The sequence below is a fragment of the Myodes glareolus genome, chromosome 23 (genome assembly GCF_982192425.1).
Source record: "Myodes glareolus chromosome 23, mMyoGla1.1, whole genome shotgun sequence".
Taxonomy (NCBI): domain Eukaryota; kingdom Metazoa; phylum Chordata; class Mammalia; order Rodentia; family Cricetidae; genus Myodes; species Myodes glareolus.
In genome coordinates, this window is record NC_142048.1 from 13,357,788 (window position 1) to 13,383,486 (window position 25,699).

At 36.2% G+C, this 25,699-nt stretch overlaps 1 pseudogene across 1 annotated transcript in view; it reads right to left on the reverse strand.

Annotated features, from left to right (window-relative positions):
* Window positions 1–25,699, reverse strand: part of LOC125413991 (putative ATP-dependent RNA helicase DDX60) — a 136,126-nt pseudogene that overhangs the window by 71,371 nt on the left and 39,056 nt on the right. Inside the window, exons 7-14 of the transcript XR_015736151.1 lie at window positions 23,919–24,080; window positions 22,388–22,547; window positions 18,989–19,130; window positions 17,899–18,054; window positions 12,987–13,092; window positions 12,452–12,567; window positions 11,020–11,180; window positions 7,556–7,808 (exon numbers count right to left, since the gene is read on the reverse strand). The product of XR_015736151.1 is annotated as a putative ATP-dependent RNA helicase DDX60 (transcript). The remainder of the gene's footprint in view (window positions 1–7,555; window positions 7,809–11,019; window positions 11,181–12,451; window positions 12,568–12,986; window positions 13,093–17,898; window positions 18,055–18,988; window positions 19,131–22,387; window positions 22,548–23,918; window positions 24,081–25,699) is intronic.

The window sequence follows — 25,699 nt, forward strand, 5'->3', positions numbered from 1 at the left end:
TGTCTTGGCTTGAAAGAAAGATAAATACATCCTACAAGCAATCTCTCAATAGAATAAGCGCTATATTTTAAGTCACTCTAAATTATGATCTCTAACAGTAGTATCCAGCTTCCTTACTAGTGTCTTGGCTTGAAAGAAAGATAAATACATGCTAAGGTAATAGTACACCTCTAACCAGTTTACACATCTTTACCTATTCAGTCCTATTTTATCCTTAACATCTCCGTTCTCTTTCTTTGTTTTATCCTATTTCCTTCCATAGAAATGTAAAGGAGAGTACACAGAATTACCTCAGTGAATTTGGAAGAAGTCTGTATGGTAGGGGCAATCAGTGTTGTCACTTTTTGGTTGGTGTTGATTGCAAATTTTACAGGATTTATAATCACCTGGAGGACAGGCCTCTGAACATGCTTGTAAGGGATTATCATTATTAGACTAATGAATACAAGAACACCCATATGAACTCTGAGTGGAACCCATCTTCTGCATAAATTTTGAACTACATAAAAGAGATACTGATCTAAGCATGTATTTATTCATCCATCTGTTTTCCTATTGTAAATATGATGTGACCAGCTGCTTCAAACTCTTCTTACCTTGATATGCCCTCCACAACAATGAACTGTACCCATGAGCTATTAGATAGAATAATCTCATTAAGTTGCTTTTATAAAAATAATTTTTATCAAAACAACTAAGGGGAAACTAAGTTAGTAGGCAAGCATAAACACCAACTTATCGAGAAAGAAAATGTTTATCCTTCAAAACTCAAAAATAGGCAGGCAGGGAAATTTCTGACCAGCAAGTGGCACTGATCCTGTAGCAGGAGATACAATGGAGGGGTAAGTGTGTTCCTGACCCACCACACAAGCCCGGTAAGGGAACACACAATCTTCCCACCATCCTTATCTCCCTGGGTATTCCGAAGGGGTGGCTTCCCCCTCCTAAACCCTCTCTCCCCCTACCCCATCACCGCTTTCAGCCAGGAACCCCTTCTCTTCCTCTCTGCCTTTTTCGGGGCATAAAATCTTCCAACTCAGCCTGGGTGGGCACCGCCGGGACGGGGCGGTGAGTACAAAAGGGAGGTAGTTCCTTTTGTTTTAATAGACTGCCTGCAGCAAGGTAGGACTGCAGGCAAAGTGATTCCTGGCCAGCAAGGGGCACTAATCCTGTAGTAGAAGACCCAGCGGAGGGAAGAGCCATTGGAGAGCATCTGAAGGAAGAGATGGGCAGGTGCCAAGGCAAGAATTCCTCCAACAATCTGAAAAACAACATGAAAAAACCAGATCCCAGCGATCTTACTACAGAAGGACTTGAACACCCTATTCCGGAAGAAGTGGAAAACAGTGTCATTATGAAAGCAATAGAGTCTCTTAAACAGGGTATGAATAACTCACTTAAAGAAATAGAAGAGAAATGTAACAAAAAGTTTTAAGAATGCGTAAATTCGTAAACGATACCCTGGGAAACCAAGAAAAAACAATCAAACAGGTAATGGAATCAGTTCAAGAATTGAAAACTGAAATGGAGGCAATGAAGAAAACACAAACCGAGGGCCAGCTGGATATGGAAAACCTAGGTAAACAAACAGAGACTTCAGGAACAAGCATAACCAATAGAATACAAGAGATAGAAGAACAAATCTCAGATTATGAAGACACCATAGAGAAAATAAACTCTCTGACCAAAGAAAACAGCAAATCCAACAAATTCTCATCACAAAACATTCAGGAAATATGGGACATAATAAAAAAAAACCAAATCTAAGAATAATAAAGGTAGAAGAAGGAGAAGAATTGCAGATCAAAGGTCCAGAAATATATTCAACAAAATTATAGAAGAAAACTTTCCCAACCTAAAGAACGATATTCCTATGAAAGTCCAACAAGCATACAGAACACCAAATAGACTGGATCAGAAAAAAACATCCCCTCGCCATATAATAATCAAAACACAAAGCATTCAGATTAAAGAAAGGATATTAAGAGCTGCAAAGGAAAAAGGTTAATTAGCTTATAAAGGTAAACCTATCAGACTTACACCAGACTTCTCTATGGAAACCATGAAAGCCAGAAGGTCCTGGATAGAGGTACTGCAGAAACTAAGAGACCATGGATGCAAGCCCAGACTACTATACCCAGCCAAGCTATTGTTCACTATTAACGGAGCAAACAAAATATTCCAGGATAAAAACAAATTTAAACAATACGTTGCTACAAATCCAGCCTTACAGAGAATATTAGAAGGAAAATCACAACCCAAGGAAGCCAACATTCCTAACACTGCCTACAATAACTCAGACATCTAGCGACCCTAAACAAGCAAAACTCAAAGAAGAAAAACACATACACTCTACTACCCTCCCCCACCCCCCCAAAAAAATGACCGGAGTCAACAACCACTGGTCGTTAATATCACGTAATATCAATGGACTCAATTCACCTATAAAAAGGCACAGACTTAGAGACTGGATATGAAAACAGGATCTAACATTCTGCTGTTTACAAGAAAAGCACCTCAACCACAAAGACAGACACCTACTCAAAGTAAAGGGCTGGGAAAAGGTTTTCCAAGCAAATGGACCTAAGAAACAAGCGGGTGTGGCCATTCTAATATCTAACAAAATTGACTTCAAACTAAAATCAATCAGAAGAGATGGAGATGGACATTTCATACTCATAACAGGAAGAAGTCTCAATCCTGAATATCTATGCCCCTAATATAAAGGCACCCACTTATGTAAAATAAACTCTTCTAGAACTCAAGGCAGTCATCAAACCACACACACTAATAGTAGGAGACTTCAACACACCTCTCTTACCAATGGACTGTTCAATCAGACAGAAACCTAACAGAGAAATAAGAGAATTATTGGAGGTATTGAATCAAATGAACTTGACAGACATCTATAGAACACTCCACCAAAATAGGAAAGAATATACCTTCTTCTCTGTAGCTCATGGAACCTTCTCGAAAATTGACCACATACTTGGTAACAAAGCAAACTTCCACAGATACAAAAAAATATTAGTAACCACCTGTGTCTTGTCAGATCACCATGGATTAAAGTTAGAATTCAACAACAATGCTACCCCCAGGAAGCCAACAAACTCATGGAAGTTCAACAGTCAATTACTAAATCACCCCTGGGTCAAGGAAGAAATAAAGAAAGAAATTAAAGTCTTCCTTGAATTTAATGAAAATAAAGACACAACATACTCAAACCTATGGGACACTATGAAAGCAGTGCTAAGAAGAAAGTTCATAGCACTATGTGCCCAACTAAAGAAAACAGAGAAAGCACACATTGGAGACTTAACAGCACACTTGAAAGCTCTGGGGAAAAAAAGAAGCTGATTAACCCAGGAGGAGTAGAAGACTGGAAATAATCAAACTGAGGGCTGATATCAACAAAATAGAAACACAGAAAACAATCCAAAGAATCAATGAAACTAAAAGCTGGTTCTTGGAGAAAATCAACAAGATCGACAAACCCCTATTCAAACTAATTAAATGGCAGAGAGAGAACACACAAATTAATAAGATCAGAAATGAAAAGGGACACATAACCACAGACACAGAGGAAATTCAGAGAATCATTAGATCTTACTACAAAAGTTTATATTCCTCAAAATTGGAAAATGTAAAAGAAATGGACATTTTTTTATATAAGTACCATATACCAAAGTTGAACCAAGAACAGGTGAACAATCTAAATAGACCTGTTAGTCGCGAAGAATTAGAAGCTGTCATCAAAAATCTCCCTACCAAAAAAAGCCCAGGACCAGATGGTTTCCATGCAGAATTCTACCAGAACTTCCAGGAAGAGCTAATACCTATACTCCTTAATGTATTCCACAATATAGAAACAGAAGAATCATTGCAAAACTCCTTTTATGAAGCTACAGTTACCCTGATACCAAAACCACACAAAGACACAACCAAGAAAGAGAATTACAGGCCAATCTCACTCAAGAACATCGACGTGAAAATTCTCAATAAAATACTGGCAAACAGAATCCAAGAACATATTAGAAAAATTATCCATTATGATCATGTAGTCTTCATCCCAGAGATGCAGGGCTGGTTCAACATACGTAAATCTATCAATGTAATCCATCATATAAATAAACTGAAAGAAAAAAACCATATGATCATTTCACTGGATGCTGAAAAAGCATTTGACAATATTCAAAACCCATTTATGATAAAGGTGTTAGAGAGACTGGGGATACAAGGATCATACCTAAATATAATAAAAGCAATATACAGCAAGCCGACAGCTAACATCAAATTGAATGGAGAGAAACTCAAAGCCTTTCCACTAAAATCAGGAACACAACAAGGCTGTCCACTCTCTCCATACCTCTTCAATATAGTGCTTGAAGTTCTAGCAATAGCAATAAGACAACATAAGGGGATCAAGGGGATTCGAATTGGAAAAGATGAAGTTAAACTTTCCTTATTTGCAGACGATATGATAGTGTACATAAGCGACCCAAAAACTCTACCAAAGAACTCCAACACCTGATAAACACCTTTAGTAATGTGACAGGATACAAGATCAACTCCAAAAAATCGGTTGCCCTCCTATACACAAAGGATAAAGAAGCAGAGAGGGAAATCAGAAAAACATCACCTTTCACGATAGCCACAAATAGCATGAAATATCTTGGGGTTACTCTAACCAAGGAAGTGAAAGACCTATTTGACAAGAACTTTATGTCTTTGAAGAAAGAAATTGAGGAGGATACCAGAAAATGGAAAGACCTCCCCTGCTCTTGGATTGGGAGAATCAGCATAGTAAAAATGGCAATTCTACCAAAAGCAATCTATAGATTCAATGCAATCCCCATCAAAATCCCATCAAACTTCTTCACGAACCTTGAGAAAACATTAATCAAGTTTATATGGCAAAACAAAAAACCCAGGATAGCCAAAACAATCTTATACAATAAAGGAACTTCTGGAGGCATTACCATCCCTGACTTCAAACTCTATTACAGAGCTACAGTAATGAAAACTGCTTGGTGCTGGAATCAAAACAGAGAAATTGACAAATGGAATTGAAGACCCAGATATTAATCCACAAACCTATGAACATCTGACTTTCAACAAAGGAACTAAAAGTATACAATGGAAGAAAGAAAGCATCTTCAATAAATGGTGCTGGCATAACTGGATGTCAACCTGTAGAAGAATGAAAATAGATCCATATCTATCACCATGCTCAAAACTCAAGTCCAAATGGATTAAAGACATCAACATTAATCTGTCTACTTTGAACCTGATAGAAGAGAAAGTGGGAAGTAGTCTACAAGATATAGGCACAGGAGACCTCTTCCTAAGTAGAACCCCAGTAGCACAGACAATAAGAGTGTCAATGAATAAATGGGACCTACTGAAACTGAGAAGTTTCTGTTAAGCAAAGGACACTGTCAATAAGACAAAAAGGCTACCTTTGGACTGGGAGAAGATCTTCACCAAACCCTCATCAGACAAAGGTCTGATCTCCAAAATATACTAAGAACTCAAGAAACTAGACACTAAAACTCTTATTAACCCAATTAACCCTGCAACAGACAAAGGTCTGATCTCCAAAATATATAAAGAACTCACGAAACTAGACTTAAAATGTTAATTAACCCAATTAAAAAATGGGGCTGAACTGAACAGAGAATTCTCAACTGAAGAAGTTCAAATGACCAAAAGACACTTAAGGTCATGCTCAACATCCTTAGCAATCAGGGAAATGCAAATCAAAACAACTTTGAGATACCATCTTACACCTGTCAGAATAGCTAAACTCAAAAACACCAATGATAGCCTATGCTGGAGAGGATGTGGAGGGAGGGGAACTCTCATCCATTATTGGTGGAAATGCAAACTTGTGCAGCCACTGTGGAAATCAGTGTGGCGGTTTCTCAGGACACTGGAAGTCAACCTCCCTCGGGACCCAGCAATTCCACTCTTGGGAATATACCCAAGAGATGCCCTATCATACTACAAAAGTGTTAGTTCAACTATGTTCATAGCTGCACTATTTGTAATAGCCAGGACATGGAAACAACCTTGGTGCCCCTCAATAGAAGAATGGTTAAAAAAGGTGTGGAACATATACACATTAGAGTTTTACTCAGCCCTAAAAAACAATGACATCTTGAATTTTGCATGCAAATGGATGGAAATAGAAAACGCTTTACTGAGTGAAGTAACCCAGACCCACTCATAAGTGGATTCTAGCCATAGTTAAAGGTCTTTGAGTCTATAATTCGTGATCCTAGAGAAGCTAAATAAGAAGGTGAACCTGAAGAAAATTATCCTCCTGGATATTAGAAGTAGACAAGATTGCCAGCAAACTTGGGTGCACGGGGGGTGGGGGTGGAAGTAAGGGGAGATGGCTAGGGAGAGGGGAGAGGGGGAGGATTGGGGATGGTTTGGGGGAATGGGACGGGGGAGGGAGGAAGGATGGCTATGGGAGCAGGGAAGTTTATACCTCAACTAAGGGAGTCATTTTAGGGTTTGCAAGAGACTTGATTCTGGAGGGGTTCCCAGGCCCTAGGAGAGGTCCCCAGATTGTTCCCTGGGCAGCAGAGGAGAGGGCACCTGAACTGACCTGGGCCCATAACCATACTGATGAATATTTTGCATGTCACCACAGAACCTTCATATGGCGATGGATGGAGATATCGACAGAGTCACATATTGGAACACTGGACTTAACTCCCTAGGTCCAAATGAGAAGCAGAGGGACGGAGATCGTGAGCAACGAAAGCAGAACCAGAGGGATGGAGATAGAGACTGAGACCCCCATTGGAGCACTGGACTGAGCCCCCAAGGTCCAAATGAAGAGCAGAAGGAAGAAGAACATGAAAAAGGAAGTCAGGACCGCGAATGGTGCGTTCACCCACTGATACAAGGGGACTGATCGAATGAGAGCTCACCAAGGCCAGCTGGATGGGGACTGAATGAGCATGTGATCAAACCGGATTCTCTGGATGTGGCTGAAATGGGGGCTGACTGAGAAGCCATTAACAATGGCATTGGGTCTTGATTCCTTTTCATGGACTGGCTTTTTGGGATCCTGGACCTGGAGGGAGGGGGGAAGAACTTGGATTTCCCACAGGACAGGAAACCCTGACTGCTCTTGGGAATGGGGAGGAAGGAGGATAGGGAGTGGGGGGAGCGGGATCGGGAGGTTATTGGGAGGAGGGGAGGAAGTGGAAATTCTTTAAATAAATAAATAAGGAAAAAAAACTCAAAAATAAATGATGGGTTCTTGCTGTGTCTCATTGTTACTGGTTCTGCTAACAATGCTCTCTGTCGGGTCAGCAGTAAGTTTAAAGCTATCTCCAATTGTGCTTATGAATGTGCTTTGTCTTTGCTGTTAGCCACCTCTCTAAGATGCCATTGCTCATTGATTGAAACAGAGGAAAGAACCCTTTATGAGTCTTACTATACAAATTTCTAGTTATCAGGTGACAAGGTACCATCTTTACATCTCTTTGAACTCTAGCTCATCAAGGTAAGCCAACACAAATTACACCCCACACACCTTCATCTCTGCAATGCTCCTTCCATGCTGTCAAGCAAACCGTTAACCCAACTTTTTCAGCCTGAACTCTTACTGGGTTACTTTTACATGATTTCAAAAACTCTTCCAGCTTCTTCATCCCAGAGCTTAAATTCCTTTTCATCTCCTTCTCAATAGAAGATGACAGGGTCTTCCATTTTTCTTCTTCTCTTTGTTCGTCCTTGGCCATTAACCTTTTCTTATTCTCTCTAGCAATTATGTCACCCTTGGTCTCCTGCCCAAATGGAAAGAAACACAACTCATAACAAGACAGACCGATTCCACATTGATGTTTCATGAATGAAATATTTTAAGTATGCTCGGATGATTTTGACCATCACCCCACACTTGAATAAAATGTAAAAATATGGTTTTAATTAAGAGTCTGTTGATTGAAAACATAATAATTCAACTTAGTGAATATAAATAATTTCCTAAATTTTGATGTAGTGTTAAATATAAGAGGGGAAATGTAATAAAATCAAAGAGACCTTGCAAAGATTTATTTATGTCTCCTTGCAGTGATAACCTCCGGGACTGCATTTCTGTTACCTTTCCTATCAAGTCACCTTCCTACTCCCTACGTGATCATGATGTTTCTATGATGAAGCTCTCTCTGAACCTCATGCCTAAGAATAATGTCTCATTCTTCTGGCAAGCAACTATCCAACTACTCATCAAAGTTTACTCTGCCTGTACCTACATGCCCCATTCTTAGAGATAAATTTACACTGAAGTTGCCTGGATTCTTTAAGCCATGGACATTTAGTTCAAAATGTTTAATGAGTAAATAAGAAACGGGGGCTGAAAGCAAGGAGTGGATAGTGATCATTATATAAACAAATGATTTGTCTTACATAAAGACATGTTTAAAATGATTTAAATATAATAAAGTCCCACTTTTACTCTGATTTTACCAACCTGATTTATTTTATTGTACATGGTCAAATTACAAAGCCTATGACATGGTTCAGCAGGTAAAGGTGCTGGCCTTACAAGCCTAATGCCCAAGTTCAATCCCCAGAAACTGCATAAAGCTTTCTTCTGACCTCCATATACAAACTGAGACACCCCCATTAACCTGCACATACATACGATAGCACCCACCATGACGCTCATTATTAATACACAGAAGTAACAAATAAATAAAATTAAAGGACAGTTTAGAGAACTATGTTAACAAAAGGACTCTGACAGAAACTTCCCGTTTTTCAGGTTAGCCATCAGATCAATATGTAAAAATTAACATATAGAAAGATCACATTCTCAAACTACTTAATTCAAATCAATAACTTTTGAGGTTTCTGATCATTTAAACTTTCAAGTAAGTGTCCCTATTGGTCCATTTGCCATAGTTTTTCTACACAGGACCAAGGGGACTTTGATCAAGTACACTGTTTCCATTATCTCATATATGAGGACTTATTACACTGTTGGTCATAGAGTACATTTATTAAAGTACAATGGAGGTGAATTTCTTTGATGAGTCGTTAAATTTTTAGGATTGGTAATGGTAAAACTTATATTTCCTTTCAGTCTATTTGTACTGTACAGTGAGAATTTTTGCCTGTCTGTTATTTTCTAACATGAGGGAGACAGTCAGAGGGGACAAGAAAGAGAAATGGGAGGAAGAGGGAAAGAGGAAGAGAAGGGAGAAAGAATCTCCTCTTCTGCTCCTTATTCTCCTCCTCCTCCTCTTATTCCTCCTCCTCCTCTTGATGTTCCTAAATGAATAAGAAAGACTTCACCAATTTGGATATAAAATTGACAGGTCCTGACCTCCTAAGAAAGAGCCAGTGAGGACAAGTGGGAGCTATGAGCTTTGGAAAAGCTGAGCAAGTCACCATTCCTCAGGGGACCTGTGAAGCAGGTCAAGGAGAGAAAATTCACACTAGCATGAACATCTGATGTTCTGTGTTAGTTTAACCATTCTATGAAAGAGCTATTTGCCAATCACCCAACAGGCAGCTGTCCTTGAAAGTTGTGAAACTTGAACTCCCTGCTTGTTAATTAGTAGAATATTTATCCTGCTAATCTTTTACCAAACATAAGTATCCAGAAATAAGAGATTAAAAATCTTTTTGTGTTTTGTGAGGGATCTTCACAGACTTCACTTCTGATGACTTTGGCGTGCTAACTCCCTTTGACAAGGCCAACCTGTCCTGATTTCTGTCATTTGTGTGTGCTATTTCTCTTTACAATATATTAAAACAATTGATATTCAGAGAATTTCCATGAAATAAATGCTCTCTTCAAATCTTTAGCCCTGGAGCCCTCTAAATGCTAACAAATTGCCAAATGTTTAAAGTAGACCTTTACCTTCATCAAATTAGTAAGTCCAGTATTAAAATATAATCTATACTTGCATGGTAATATTATCAGAAATACTAACATGTAAGACTCACATAGTGATAGTAACATTTTACTCTAGAAATAAATTGAGTTTTCATCTCTGGTATTTTATTCTTAATTATGACTTTTGGATAGAACTGATAGAAAATAACAATACCAGTAGGATAAAAAGTAAAATTAAGTGTAAGTAATCTGTACAGAAAGACAAAATAAACAGCTTTAAGTTTATACCTTAAAAAGTGAAAACATTAATTATATAAATACTTTGAGGAAAGCATAAAAAATCTGTATAAGTTAGGCAAAGAAACATATGTGTTGTATGCTTATTTTTGTTGGATTTGTAAAAACCATTCTGATTGTTATTAGCTAATAAATGACATTTTAATATTATTGCAAAATTTTAAACCAAACCTTTATTGACTTAATCTTTTTTTATTCTCTAAATAAGCATATGCTATTGCATAGAGAATCGAATGTAATAATTTATATGGAAGTTGGACTTTCTAGCAGGTATCATAACCAATATGATTGTCCTTTGTGTTACTTTTCTGTGCTGTAGTCAAATGACATGGAAAAGAAAATTTATGGAAGAAAAAATTTATCTGAGCTTGTGATTCCAGAGAGCTAAGAACTGCTGATGGCAGTACAGAGGCATGGCACCTAGAACAAGAAGCTGAAAGCTTGTGTTTTAAACTGTAAGCAGGAATAGCAAGGCTTTAAGGTCTCCAAACAGGCCTCCAGTGACACTCTTTCTCCAACAAGTACAACCTACTGAACCTCCCCAGACAATGCTGCCAACTGGGAGCCACAGACTCAAACGCTGAGACTATGGGAGAAATCTCATTCAAACCACTACACCCAAATAAGGAAAAAGATGGTACCTCATGAAAAGAAGCCATCAAAGCAATGAGAAAAACCAATTTAATAAAGAATAGCTCTCCTGAGTAAACTGGGAGCATGGGGACCATGGGAGAGGGTTGAACAGGAGGGGAGAAGAAGGGAGGGGAGCAGAGCAAAATGTATAACTCAAAAAAATCAATAAAAAAGAACAGTAGCAAGAGCTTTTAATGAAAATGGAATTTACAGAAACTTACACGTTTCTTTGTGCTCCTGGACTTAGTACAATCCTTCTCCAGCTTAACACCTTGAGTTGTGATGAGCTTAGAAGAGACTGACTCTAATGAGTTCCCATAAAATCGTTGAAAAACATGATATTTCTGCACACTTTTAAGGTAACGCGGGTCTCTTGTTTTCTCTAAAGAAGAAAAAAACTTAAAATGTAAAATGATAACGCTTTCTCAGCAGCATCTCTAACTCTCCACACCATTCCATAAACAGGCACTATTCTTTCTAGTATACAACAGCAATTTTGCTTGAGCAGTTTGCCCAAAAACTTAACTAAAATTGTCTTCAATTGGGCTATAACATCTATAGAATGACTTCCAAAATAACTACAAAGGTGGCAATTTTTCAAATTTGTATACACACACACACACACACACACACACACATATACAAATTTGAATTATGTGTGTGTGTGTGTGCGTGTGTGTGTGTGTGTGTGTGTGTGTGTGTGTTGGTTATGGAATTGAACCTAGGATTTCATGCATGCAGTTTAAGGGTTCTGCCACTAGTCAAACTTCCAGCAGCTTAAACACTTTCAAGACAATTTTTCACAGTCTGTTTCCAAAAGCAAATACTAAGAATGTTACTTAATTCTATTAATTAAATGTGTTCTTTGATAATGGATGTAGTGCACTCTAATTACTTACTCCCATTCTCTTTTATATCCAATTTAACCTGTCATTTCCTCCATCTACACACAAGTCTTTTTCCCAAACTCATGCAATTTTGTTTTAATTTCTGACTCATTAGTTTTAATGAGGACTCTGGGTTTGTCCATTGTAAAACTACCGATGGAGCCCTGTGAGCACACCACTGGGTACACAACTGAGGTCATGGTGACCCTCATCCTGAATCTATCTGATTAGCATTAAGGAGTAAGGGTCCAGGTGTTTTGGGTTTTCTAAGGGAAGTTGTTATGTTTTAGAGACAGATTCTAAGTGTTACCTATTTGTGCCCTGTGAATAAATTTTAGTAGGCAAAATCAAGAAGAAAATCATCTGAGATATTCTGGTTCCTTGAATTACTAGATAGGAAAAAAAAAAGACCCTCACCCTGGGACAGAGTCATAGAGCTGAGAGCTTCAACACTATATATTACACTTCAAATGATATCCAGATTTCTTTAATTACAAGCCTTCTTTCCTTAACACAGTGTCAAACTCAGGAGACAAAGATCACATATGCACTCCTCTGCCTAAACCACTTCCACCCTCCATATGAATAACCACCAGGAAACAAAGGGAAAATTCTCTGTTAACATCCTTCCTGTTGTCCATCTGAATGCCCTGTTGAATGTTCTTTGCCAAAACTTTTGATTTGAGTTCATAATGTGAATTATACTTTGAAATAAAGGTCAGAGTGATGTAGATTGAAATTAGTTTAGCAGAATTGGCAAGCACACCATTGAAATTGGCCTTTGTTCTGTCATAGTCATCACTGAGAGGTCTGTGGGAATGCCAGTGCACAAGCTCATCGAATTCCTTATGCTTAACCAGCGAGGAAACAATGGGGTCATCACTGGGAGAGAAAAGGAAAAACAAGCATATATCAAATTCCAGGCCTCCAAATCCAGTGCATTTTGTAACTTTGAAAATCATGGTTTCTTCTCCTCTTCCTGAGATACAACATTGCAAAAAGCATTTTCTTAGAAGCTTCAGAAGCCAGGGCCACTTCAGGTCTCCAACACTCTCAAAGATTCCTTGTTATATTAATTTGAAAATAGGGGTAGAATGCTTTGTTCTCCAATTAAAATCACATAGATGTCATAAAGATGGGCAATGGGCAGTTTGCTGCAAATACATATTACATGTAATTTACTATCTTAAATGTGTCATATTTCTGCAGTTTATTCAGAAAAAAACATTCTCAAAGAATACTTAATGAATAACTATTAACCATTCCAAAGAAGTACTTACTAATACATATGGAGGCCTTACCTCTTTAGAAAAGGCAAGTCTTTCAAAATGTCACCAGTAAATTCATCAACCAAAGCACATGACATTGGAATAAAACCCAAATTTGGCATCTTTTTTGGAGAACTCTCTGTAAACAAAAATAAGTATGATTAAGTCAAATGTGAAATTTTCAAAAAGGAAGACAATATATTGTTTCCCAAGATTTCACCTTTAAAAACATTTCATATTAATTTATATTTTAATTCCAATCCTGTTCTTAAAGTTATTTCCTACTGTGAGACTATTGGAACATCATAGAAAATTAATGAATACTAACTAAGCAAATTGGTATATAGATTAAAAATGTAGGTAGCTCAATGTCTAGAGAGATGATAGGTATATGGCAAGATAGAAACATTATGATAAGGATGACAGATTATTGATAGATGATAGAGAGATAAATAATAGATAGAAGATAATTTCTGTGATGCTTTTCTTCAAATATTTAATCCTTTCATTTTTGTCTAATAAGTGATAAAGTTTCTAAAGATAACAATCTGAGAGATCATATACATAGTGTCAAATATAAATTAAAATAGGGTAAACCAAATGTCATGAGAATGATGTTACTACCATACTCCCTTTGAGCTTCCTTTCAGTTTACATACAAGATTATGCAAAAGCAGGTGGACAGGTGACAAAATGATAGATCAGATAGACAGATGACAACTAGATGGTGAGTATGTAGGTTATGGATAGATGACAGACAGACAGACACAGATAGAAAGACAGTAGACAAATAAAAAGATGATAAATAGATCAGACACATCTTATAGCTGTTATAATTGGCTAGTGAATAATTTTTAACATATTGTTCATAATTCTCCTGATGCTTTCTATTCCTGTGTTTGCCCAGGATACCTTCAGCAACAGTTAAAGTACCTATCTCCCTATAACCACAGAGACCAAACCAGAAGCAATGAGAATGACCTTCAGTCAAAATCATAACAGAAACTGAAGAATAAATACCCCAGCTCCCTTGTTGCATGCAAGAGATATTTCCAAGATAGTGTGAATCCCATTCTAAGGTTCCCAGTTCACCTCATGTCTCCCAAAGTGCAAACCTGCTCATAGACAGGCTCTGCAGAGTGCACTTTATTTCCTGTCCTAACCTAATTTGAGCCATTTCCTGACTGGTACAATAAACTTCTTGCACCAGTGTTCTTTTGTTGGGTGGAATTCATTGTCAAAGAACACAAGAATACACAACACACACACACACACACACACACACGTAATACGTATGTAAATATCCACTCTCTGACTGGTACACTAAACTCCTTGTACCAGTGTTCTTTTGTCTGGTGGGATTCATTGTCAAAGAAGACAATACATGTATACATACATACATACGTATATACATATATACATCCATACATACACACAGAGACACAAGTATGTACATATGTAGGTATCCTAAGTTCTCAAGTAAACATTCCTTTTGATATTTCCTCTAAAATAATTTTCCTGAAATTCATTACAGTATTAAAGATGTTATTATGACTAAATCATTTTTTGTTTCTCTGCAAATATTCATGCTATCTTCTACCCTTATATAATTTAATAAATAATATAATTCTGCTACAGTTTGAAATTCATCATTACTGAGAAATCTGTCACTTGACTAATTTTTTAGAGTTAAGTCTTCCTTTAGAGTTAATTATGAATCCTATGTGATGTTCTGTAGTTTTTACAAGTGGCAATTCCCCATTGTGTGTCAAGGGAGTGTATTCTTCTGGCTTAATATGTTTTTGCATTTAACTTACTTGATTTGACATCCTAAATGTATAAAATTTGTCTTGATCAATGCAGGTAAATGTTAGGTCATTACTTTCTAAACATCATTCCACTCCCATCAATTCCTTCCTTCTTTCCAAGTTTCCAAATAAACCAAAGTCTCCATGTCTTTTAATATCTTTTGTGCTGAATTTTATTTTTATATTTATTTTAGATATATACCATACTTTAATATACTTATTTTGAAACATTTATATGTGTGTGAAGATAGATAGATAGATAGATAGATAGATAGATAGATAGATAGATAGATAGGAGATAGATTGATACATTAATAGATAGAATATAGATCAATGGTAGTTATATGGATATATCCATATAACTATATATATGATAGATAGAAAATAGATAATAGATAGATAGAAAATAGATAGATAAATAGATAGATAGATGATAGATAGATAGATATTAGAGAGAGGAAGAGAGAAAAAGAGAGAGAGAGAGAGAGAAGCATAGTTTTAGTTGGGCCTGAGGGTGCATATCTGTGTTCTTAGCAGGAGGCAGGAGGATCAAGAACTCAAAATCATCTCCAGCTATCTTGAGTGTTCAAACTAGTTCAGACTACATAGCACCTTATCTGAAGAAACACACACCATGAAAACAAAAGGATACACAGAGTAAACTAGTAATATAGCCAGGAAAATTAATTTGCCCACTATATTAAATATTATCATTATGTCCTTGTAGGTTTATGTGGGGGGGGGGGTGTTGAGTTTGCCTAAATTTTTTTCTTTTCCCAAATCACCGGTGTATATTATATAATATATGATTACTGTTAGCCCTCATAGACTACAGTAGTCTCATCAAGTACGTCAAATGCAAACCTATTATCTTCCATATATTTACCTTCCATATTTGTATCCTTTGACCTACATTTCCTCATCCTCAACACAATTTCCTCAATAACTACCTATTTACTTTGCTCTAATTCTGTGTATTTTTTTAGACTGTGTATGTAATGGCATCACACGGTATTTTTCTTTCTGTGACTAGCGTTTGTCATTTCTCATAATGGTATATTTAACCTGTTCTGTTTTCTTATGCAGGAAACTGAGCACATAATCTCACACATGCTAGGACACACTACCCATGAGGGATGTCTCCAACATTAAGTATGACTCTTTTTCTATATACTTATGAAACTCAAACAACCCCATTATTAATATCCAATCAACTTTTAAACCCGCTCGGTATTTTGATTTCTACAAGTTTGGTTATGCAAATAAATATTGTTTTAAAGTTTTTATTATTTTTTTCATTTCTAATTTTACTTTTAATCTCTCTTAAATGTTTTCAAATTATATTCAGAGAGTACATAATTTGTGATGATTATAAAAACAAATACCATTGGTTAACAAAGAAGCTGTTTTGGACTGTGATAGGGTAGAACTGAGCTAGGCAGGAAAAACTAAATTGAATGCTGCAAGAAAGAAGGTAGAGTCAAGAGACGCTGTGCAGCCACCAGAGGGGAAAGTCAACTGGAAGCTTCTTGGTAGGGCACGAACTTCATGGTAAAATATAAAATAATAGTAATGGGATAATCAGAGATATAAGAGCTAGCTAATAATTACAGTTAAAGAATTTGCCAAGCAGTGATTTAAAAAATATAGTTGCTGTTTGATTATTTTGGGAGTCTGGGTAGCTAGGAAATGAACAAACAGCCTCTTACAATAGATTGGCACCCAATATTATATCCCTCAGGAGTCTTTGATGGACTTGAATAATAGATAGTTATATTTATAATTTTCCTTAGTTATGGTAAAGATAAAGTACATATAAATATTGTAACTATAATTCTTGCTTAATACCTGTCTTGTTATATGTAATTTCACTATGTTAAAATTAAAACTTTCCTTTCTATTTAAACAAAAAAGTGAAAGTGATGTGGGAAGTCCTTCTTATATAAGTTGTTTTTACTGGTTAATAAAGAAGCTGCTTTCGCCCTTAACAGAACATAGCCAGGCTAGAAGAGATATACATAGAGAGGGAGTAGGCACAATCAGAGAGAAGTCATGTAGCTCCACCAGAGACAGATGCCAGACAGAATTTTACCCAGTAAGCCACAGTCACATGGCAACACACAGATTAGGATATAAGAGTTAGCTAGAAATATGCTTAAGCTATTGACCAAACAATTTTGCAAATAATATGGTTTCTGTGTGATTATTTTGGGTATAAGCAGCCAGGAACGAATGAGCAGCTTCTGCCTACACAGAGCTAATTGTGTTCTTAGTTATTCCTCGGCTCCTCTGTGAATTCTATCAGCATCCATCTTTGACACATAATCCTATAAAATGTTTATGATTTCTTCCTCACAATAATTTGCCAGAGCTTTCCGATCACTTTCATTTACTGGATTAGAGAGGCCTTGTGGCCTAATAATTTAAATTCCAAATTCTCAAGAGTGATTTATTATGCTGCAGAAACAGTGTGACTTCTTTGTTATTTCTGTTCACTGGAAGGCAGGTCAGGGAGGAGCTAACCTGTGAGGTTTGCTCCTATGGACCTGGGTTTTCTGAAGACTGCCAGTTCTACCACCTCCTGGCTCTGGCCTCTTCTCCTCTGCCTGTCACCAGAGACACTCTGTACATCTGCAGCACAGAGAAAGCAAATGGATTGATTTGGGCAAAGACTTTCTAAGATGGCTGCTGGCTCCTTCTTATTCTTTAGCATCTCATATTCTTCCCAACACAAGTCTACTGTTCATTTTGTTATTATACAACACAGATGCTGAATATGTTACCACACTGATCTCTATGCTGGTGTAGATGGGTCACAACTTCCCTAGTTATTTTACAGGCTTCCCCCATTCTATTTTTTGGAGAAGAGTCCTCATGATGTCAGAGAATACTGAAAAGTTTAGTTGACAAAGGTCACATTGGTAGAAAGAGAATTCATTCACATTCATTCACATATGGTTTGACCTTTTAAAGTGGCAACATTAATTACAAACAACACATAAATTTTCAATATCAGTCAAAGCACACCACCACAAGGACATAACAACTATTCAAACACACAAATGCTAGAAAGTGATTTCTACTTGGAGTTTCAAAGAGGATTTTTTCTTTCTCAATTTAAGATAGGAATCAGTTACCTTTGACTGGTGATGGTGTCTTTTTAAGAAAATGGCATTCTGTTGTTCTCAAAGGAAATGCATTTCCCACCTAAAAGTTTTCCACCAACTTTGACACTGTGTCCCAGAGATGTACATAGTCCTTCTTGATAGCATCTCCTATATTCAAATCCAGGCCTGGATCACAATTAAAATTAAACTAAATTAAATTAAAATTAATTAACTTTACTTAAAATTTAGAAGCAGTGACACATGCATAAAAGCACATAACATCATTAAGTCACTAGACTCTGAAATATGAGGCTAACAGTGGAATTTTCAGTGAGCTTCACACTGAATGTAAATGAAAAGGATCACAGCTGTAGACAATGAACTGATAATAATAATAAAACTGATCTTATCTTTCTGCTTGAATTTGTGATGTAAATTTGTAATTTAATATGTAAAATTAATGACTTAACTAATGATAACCAACAGCAGAGATTTAATTATTTCTAAGATGATAAAAATTTTATACCATATATAGCTTTGCAACCAATAACACTGAATAAAACTAAAATAAAAAAATTAGCAAAGAATTACTGTTTTCAAAGTAGCTAATTTATTTCAATTCCTAAAATAGGACAAAATCTTGATGACAAAGACATTTCTATACTACTCACTCAAGTATATTTCTCTCAAAATGTGTTTTTTTCCTTTGACCATAAAAACACAAGGAAAATATTCAAACCAAAAATGAATTACATAAGAAAGTATGGAGATTATCTCTTAGAAAAACTTCAAATCTCTAAATATCTAATGAAGTGAAATGTTTCTATTCATGAGCGATTTCATAAATAAACATTACATGCCATGCATGAAAACAAACTATTAAACACGTGAACACACGCTTTTAACAAAGTAATTATTGAGTAATAATAAACTGAAAATTATTGTTAAATTGTTATATTCATTTTTATTGCCACAAATAAAAATAATAAACAAAGACTGGGATACTAGAAAATAATTACTATTTATACAATAGACATTTAGGAAAGGTTTTGAAGCTTGAAATTCTTCATGAGCTTTATCTCTAAAGGAAAGTGATATGTATTATATAGTAAGTTGATACCTTCTGCATTTTCATTTTCATAGTAGAAAGCAATATTCTTCAACAACGGCACATCACGTAAATCAGAAAGGTGAAGTAAATCCAAACTCCAAAATTCAAACATGTGCACATTACTTAGGATGAAATACTCACACCACTGTTTCTGGAAATCAAAAAAGAAGTTGGTGACAGCTTACATGTCCACAGTAATATGTATGTATCCATATGCATCTACAATCCAAATGAAAGGCAAATGAGAAGACTGTCCGAATTCTCATTAGTATGTAAATGCACTTAGGCTGAATAAGGATTATGTTATTCCTTAAAAATTGAACCATTAAATAAAACGAAAACTGACTCAAAATGAATTTAAACTGCATGTAATCCCAGCACATGGGAGACTAAGGCAGGAGAATGCCTGCCAGATTAAGGTCAGTCTATGTTACACATTCTCTGACCAAACTGGGTTACACAGTTATATCTTGTCTCAAAAACAAAAACAAAATCCACCAACTTAAGGCTGTGCAGTTATGTTCCATCATAAGACAGACAGAATATCTGCACAAAAAACATCTTACATCTGAACACAGTAGACACGAGTCTTCCTCAATGGTACGGTTTACAGAGTTAAAGTGAGAGGCTACCAAGTAAAGTTTCTTCATTATCTCTGCCTTAGTATTAAAACTTAATGCTTCCCCACATAAAGAGGAGAATGAACCTACTGTTCTAATCAGCTAAAATTATCAGGTACAACCTGCTAAGCCATCTTAGAACATTGCCAAATATTTCAAGATTTTTTTTATAATGTCTTCTAACAGAAAGCATTTCCTTGTGTATTAAAAAATGTGAAAAATTCTTCACTGCTAACAGTTGTGCAAGGGAGGTTTCCATTCTAGTCTGTATCACACTTTCTGCATTCATGGCAGCTCCCATTTATGGACCAGACTCGAGCTACATAAAGGTGACACAATAATTTGATATAACTGAGAAATAAATTAATAATAAAAATCAAAGCACATTACTTGTGCCGCAATGTTTATTTTAATTGCAGATACCAATAGATACATTAACCTGAAATGACCCATATTAAAGCATTTAAATAAAAATGGGATTGAGAATTGGAGTCTTTTGCTCTTTCACACAGAGCCTGCTACCCTTAGGTTCTAACTAAACACCTAGAGGACTGTCCTTTTATGGGGTTTAGAATAAAGAATTTCTCTCAAGAATAAGTAGAACCTATATAGAACTGCCATTACCATGTCTAATGTTTACTACACCACAGAACTCTTCAAAAATTCCATTACAGCAGCTATGAATGCTCACCAGTGCAGATATTCAATACGTCCTGATACTCTTTTGTAAAGATATGAGCATGGTGTGGGTGTGTGCCGGTGTGCAAAGGCCACAGAATGACTTCAGGAGTCTTTTCCTGGTAAATCCCACTTTATGAATGTGACAGTGTCTCTCATTGGCCTGGAGCTAGACCAAGTAGGCTACGTGATCAACAAGTGATCTTTCCATTTAACTATCTTATGAATTACAAGTGAGCATCACCACACTTGATATGATTTCATACATGGTTCTACATTGGAGATGAATGTTAGGTTCTCAGACTTTCAAGGCACGTGCTTTACCAACTGAACAATCACTCATGTGCCCTATTCCTAAACTACACTTCCCAACCCCAGGTTACATTTTGCTAATATAGCAAATGTAATGCAAGCATTATTGAGTAAAATTATTGTAACTTAATCAAAACTTCAGTCACAGTCAAATCAATACACTCCTTGAATTTCTTTGCCATCTCCCATGCTGGACTTTGAGACAGGGGCATTTATGCAAATCCTATTCTTCATTGAGTAAGAAAGGCACACTCTCCATGCATTTGTGCTGCCTCCAGGTAGACTTAAGTCACTCCTCAGAATGCTACAGTAGAAGCATACTCAGAGTATAGTGTAGAGGGCTCAAAAGTCTCTTCCTTAATCTCTAACACCATCAACAGGAAGGTGGCTAAATAGTCCCCTAAACTCCCTTATCCAGCTTTGTATCTACACTGTGTGGTCTATTTTCAAATCAAAAACAGGGTTTTTTTTTTTTTAGAAGGAGAAGGAGAAGGAGAAGGAGAAGGAGAAGGAGAAGAAGAAGAAGAAGAAGAAGAAGAAGAAGAAGAAGAAGAAGAAGAAGAAGAAGAAGAAGAAGAAAAGAGGAAGTAGAAGAGCCATTTGCCTACTTAAAACCATTTAATAGGCACTCAGTGAACTTGTGATGAACTTATCTACCCTGACTTACAGGATGCTACTTGATTTGTCTTTCATCCACTACATCAGCTTCATCACTAACCCTATAATTTTCTGTTCTTGATATAATGAGTGGACCCTAGTCCCTTGGCCGTGCTATCTTTTAGGACAATCACACACAATGCTTCTTTTCACCCAATCTGATTTCCATTCTCTCCACCCTGCTAACACCTACCTATCCTTCAGGACTTGGGTCATATAAATTCTTCAGAGATCTTTTAACTATTGATTTCAAAAGTACCCTAGTTCTTCCTTCACAATAAATGTTAAATTCAGTCTGCGACTTTTCTATAAGAAGTAACTGTTTGAAAGAGCTAGGGTGGAATGATGAAGGGTATTCATCTCACTCTGTCTCCATGCCAGAAGAGCACATTCCTAATTTCATTGGGCATTAGACACTTTTCTTGACTGTTTATCTCAGGATCCTAAATGAAAGTATGCATGCCTAACATATATATAAACATTTATATACAAATATATATGATATTTAGTTATGTAAATATACACTATATATATATATAAAGATGCAATTAGTAGTCATTAAAGATGATATCATCCAATATTGGAAAGAAAGTAAAACATACTAAAAAAAAATATATGGATACTTTCCATGTTATGAATACAGAAATATCTGTTCATTTAAAATGAAGAGAATAAACTGGATTGCTAACAGAGTCTAGCACTGATTTGCACAGAAGACTCTGGATACATTTTTGCTTTCTGTTTTCCTAAGGTCTCCAAAAGCTCTGTATCCATAATCTATAATGAGAAAAAATAATAAAGCCTTGCATCTGTTTCTTCAGCTCTTTCTCATGTTGAAGGTGGTGGTCACCAGGAACTTCCTCGTTAATGACACAAATCCTGACACTGATAAGAATTTTAAAAAGGAAAATTTCAAAAAGTTCCTTTTTGGCTTGGATACATGTCATGATGGTTGTTATCAATAACAATCATATTACTTAATATGATTGTTGAAACTAGTCAGGTGACTGATGTAAGCAAACCAATCTTTGAAGACTCCAAAATTGAACACCAATCTGTATAAACCTGCTTTAAAGGTTAATGTGGTTTTTAATGTATCAAGTAGTTAAAACAAAAGTATAAGAAAGGTAAGTATATTTACCATTTTAAAGACAGTCTTGAGGGCCTCAATCCAACCAGAAGTGATGAATCTTGAGCAGGCTCTCCGGGAAAGAGGTAGGTGGAGCTGAAAAAACCACACTGAGGCAATGGAGCTTACAGAAGTCTTCCACGTCCTTCAGGGTTAAACAACTACCTTGCTCCTGTAGAAAGTAAAGAAGGTGAGTAGAGAGCAGCAGGCTGGGAGACTACACACTCAATCTGCAGAAGCCCGAACTTTGTAGCTAACCTTTCTATGTGGGAATTCCACATTTATAATTTCTCCATTTCTGAGACAGTACATACCCAGAAACTAGGCTGTGTTTAAGCACGTTTGAGATAAAAGGGAAAAAAAGCTTCTAGCTTTGCAGAAGTGGTGTAAGGTATGCTTCAGCATTTTCAGGGACTCCAGGTTTAAACTAATAAACCAGGTGGTGAACGGGAGAGTCCAGAGAACCTTGAGAACATGGAGCTACCTACATGCTACATTCTCTCTTCTGTCCTAACAACCTACTCTGAAGGCAATATTGTGAACGGGCTCCATGAGCACAACAGGGTGGCCATGTAACTAAAGGCTGTAACTGCAGAATGAGAACAGAGGTGAATAAGTAGATATGCTTAGCATCATGGGACAGGGACACCATGACTATTGGCAAGCAGTTTGTCTTCTTTGGGGAGCAAGGAGACTTCAATGAGACTCTCTTAGGATGCCAGAGAGGGTCTAATGTTTAGAAGAAACAAAGAGAAATTTTCACTTACTATCATGATTTAGGGATGAATTAAATTTATACATATAATCATGTAGAAATGTTTCATTAAAAATTACATTTAAGGAAATACCGCAAAGCAAAATATTAAAACTATCTTGTTTATTTCTGAAATCGAGAAAGTTGATAGGATTCATTAGCTGAGTACTAGAGTACATAATAAATGGTATGTGCACATATGTATACCTTTGGGCCCATGAGAACATATATGCAGATATGACTTTTTAGTCATAGCTAAATCTCAACTGGCCACCAGATTCTTGACCTTTCCTGCAATAAAGAAAACTAAGAAGAGTAGTCTCTCCCCAGCCAGTAGGGTACCACGGTGTGAGTCTATCTTTTAAAGTCACTGAGAAATTTGCACAAGATAAATCTTAATCCAAACTACAATACTATTTAGCACTTTAAGTTGGAGGACTGTTACTCTCAAAAACTGAAAGTCTGTGCTCTAACAGTGAAATAGAAATAACAATGCTTTCCTGAGCATTTCGTGAACTTTGCACAGAAAAAACCCAAAGCACAGTAGCATAGCAGGTTATTTCTTCCTTTGCCTGTCTGCAGGTGACGAGGCTACATATGTCCTATGTGAAGCACCTGTAGATAACGCTAAGTCATGGAACAACGTATTCCTTTATGACATGAATTGCAGGGATTCTCCTATTTCTGCTGTTCATACAAACAAGAGAGAACCCATTGCCACGTGGGGAAATGGTTGGTGAAAGCAATAAAATAGGAAATCACAAGTGCATCCCAGTGCAGCAACCACACCTGCTTGTCTTCGCACGTCTGCTTGGAGGCTTTCTTCTCTCTGCTGTCTAAGAAGCAGTGGTACATTTCCAAGAGGAGGGAGCATGAAGTGACGCAAAGGGCTCGCTGGATGTCACAGCCTTCTGGCCAGAGTTGCTTGAGCAGAGACATCGTCTCACAAGCCTGTCACCGCGGACAATTATAACACGTCATGACAATTAGAGAACTGTATTTATTCATAAGCAATAATATAGTAAGGAATGGGTCGATGTGAACTTATGGAAACTGTGGCTATTTCCACTAAAAACATTATGAACACAAGTTTTGGGTGGTAAAATTATTTCAAAAAAATTTTGAGAAGACTTTTAACAAATACATGCATAAAAATCTATAAATCAACAGGAAAATTTATTACTTTAAATGTTAATTCTCTAATGAAACCCAAATAATGAGAAAATGGAAAAAAGTGTTTATATTCTTCAGTAGTATAAAAATTACATTTTTCTTTGATATTATCAACACATTTTCATCTTTAACTACTTTAATAACAGACAGCACCAGAAATCATGGGGTGTCAGTCCTAATACTCTGCCAATGAAGTCATAAATGGGCAAAGACATACGACAATACATTTGTCATTCAATATATTGATACTTTTCATTCAAGTCCTAGAGATCTAACCTAAAGGAACAATCCAAAACCTGCTTAAAGATGTATACACCAAGGCATTCATTGTAGAATTATTTGAAAAAGAAAATCTTCAAACAATTTAAATGATCAGCATTCAAGAAATACCATATAAGCATAAAAATAATACTTGTAACTCCTCAGGTCCCTATATTATATTTTCTTAAATTATATTTGTATATAATTTTGTGGGTAAGACACATGATTTGAAGCAACACATATCATGGCAATCAACTTTCTGAAAGTATAGGTTGCTTTTATAGTTATTTTGCACAAAATCTCCTCTTCTGCATCAGTTGAAAAGGAAAATAGCAGTACTGGGAACAACAGTGATGAAATGTGTAAGGGGGAAATAATGTATTCCATCTGGAGAACTTGTCAAGTTCCCTGCCACACGTGTGATGCCTCAAGACTGGGAGGGACCAAAGAGAGATTCTACAACCTAATGAGAAATACAAAGGATTGATATTATTAAAGAGTGAATTAGAGCCTTCATAAGAAATAGTGGATCTGCCATAGATATTTAAATGCTATTTTTAAAAGTAATCTTTCATCTGAAATTTTTTATTTTCTATTTTTTATTATTCATTTTATGTTAAGGTGTGAGTATATTGCCTGCACACAAGATTGTACCTCCTAAATGTTTGGTGTTCACAGATTTCAGAAAATGGCATGGGATCCCCTATAACTAGAGTTATGTGTGGTGATTAAGAGCATCATTTAAAATTGTAATAAAATTACGATATATGATAATCTAAGGAATACATTGAAAATTACTATCTCTATATCAAAATCTTTGTCATGTAATGAAAGCAGTGTTCAGAGAAAAACATTTCACACTAAGCAATGTTTAATACCAATAGTGAGAAAATAGATCAATTAAATACTATGCTAAAAAAGTAGATAAAAAGAAACAAGAAAATCAAAAGAAAGTAAAGATGAAATCATAGCCTAAGAGAATAAAATTTTATATATCTAGTCAATATTTCCAAACTCAAGCTGAAATTAGACAAACAGTATGAAACAAATAAAGAAATCACAGATGAATGAAACAAAAATAAAGTCAGGAGTAACACTGAGACAGAAACCCACTTCAAAGGTTTCTAAGTTTCTAC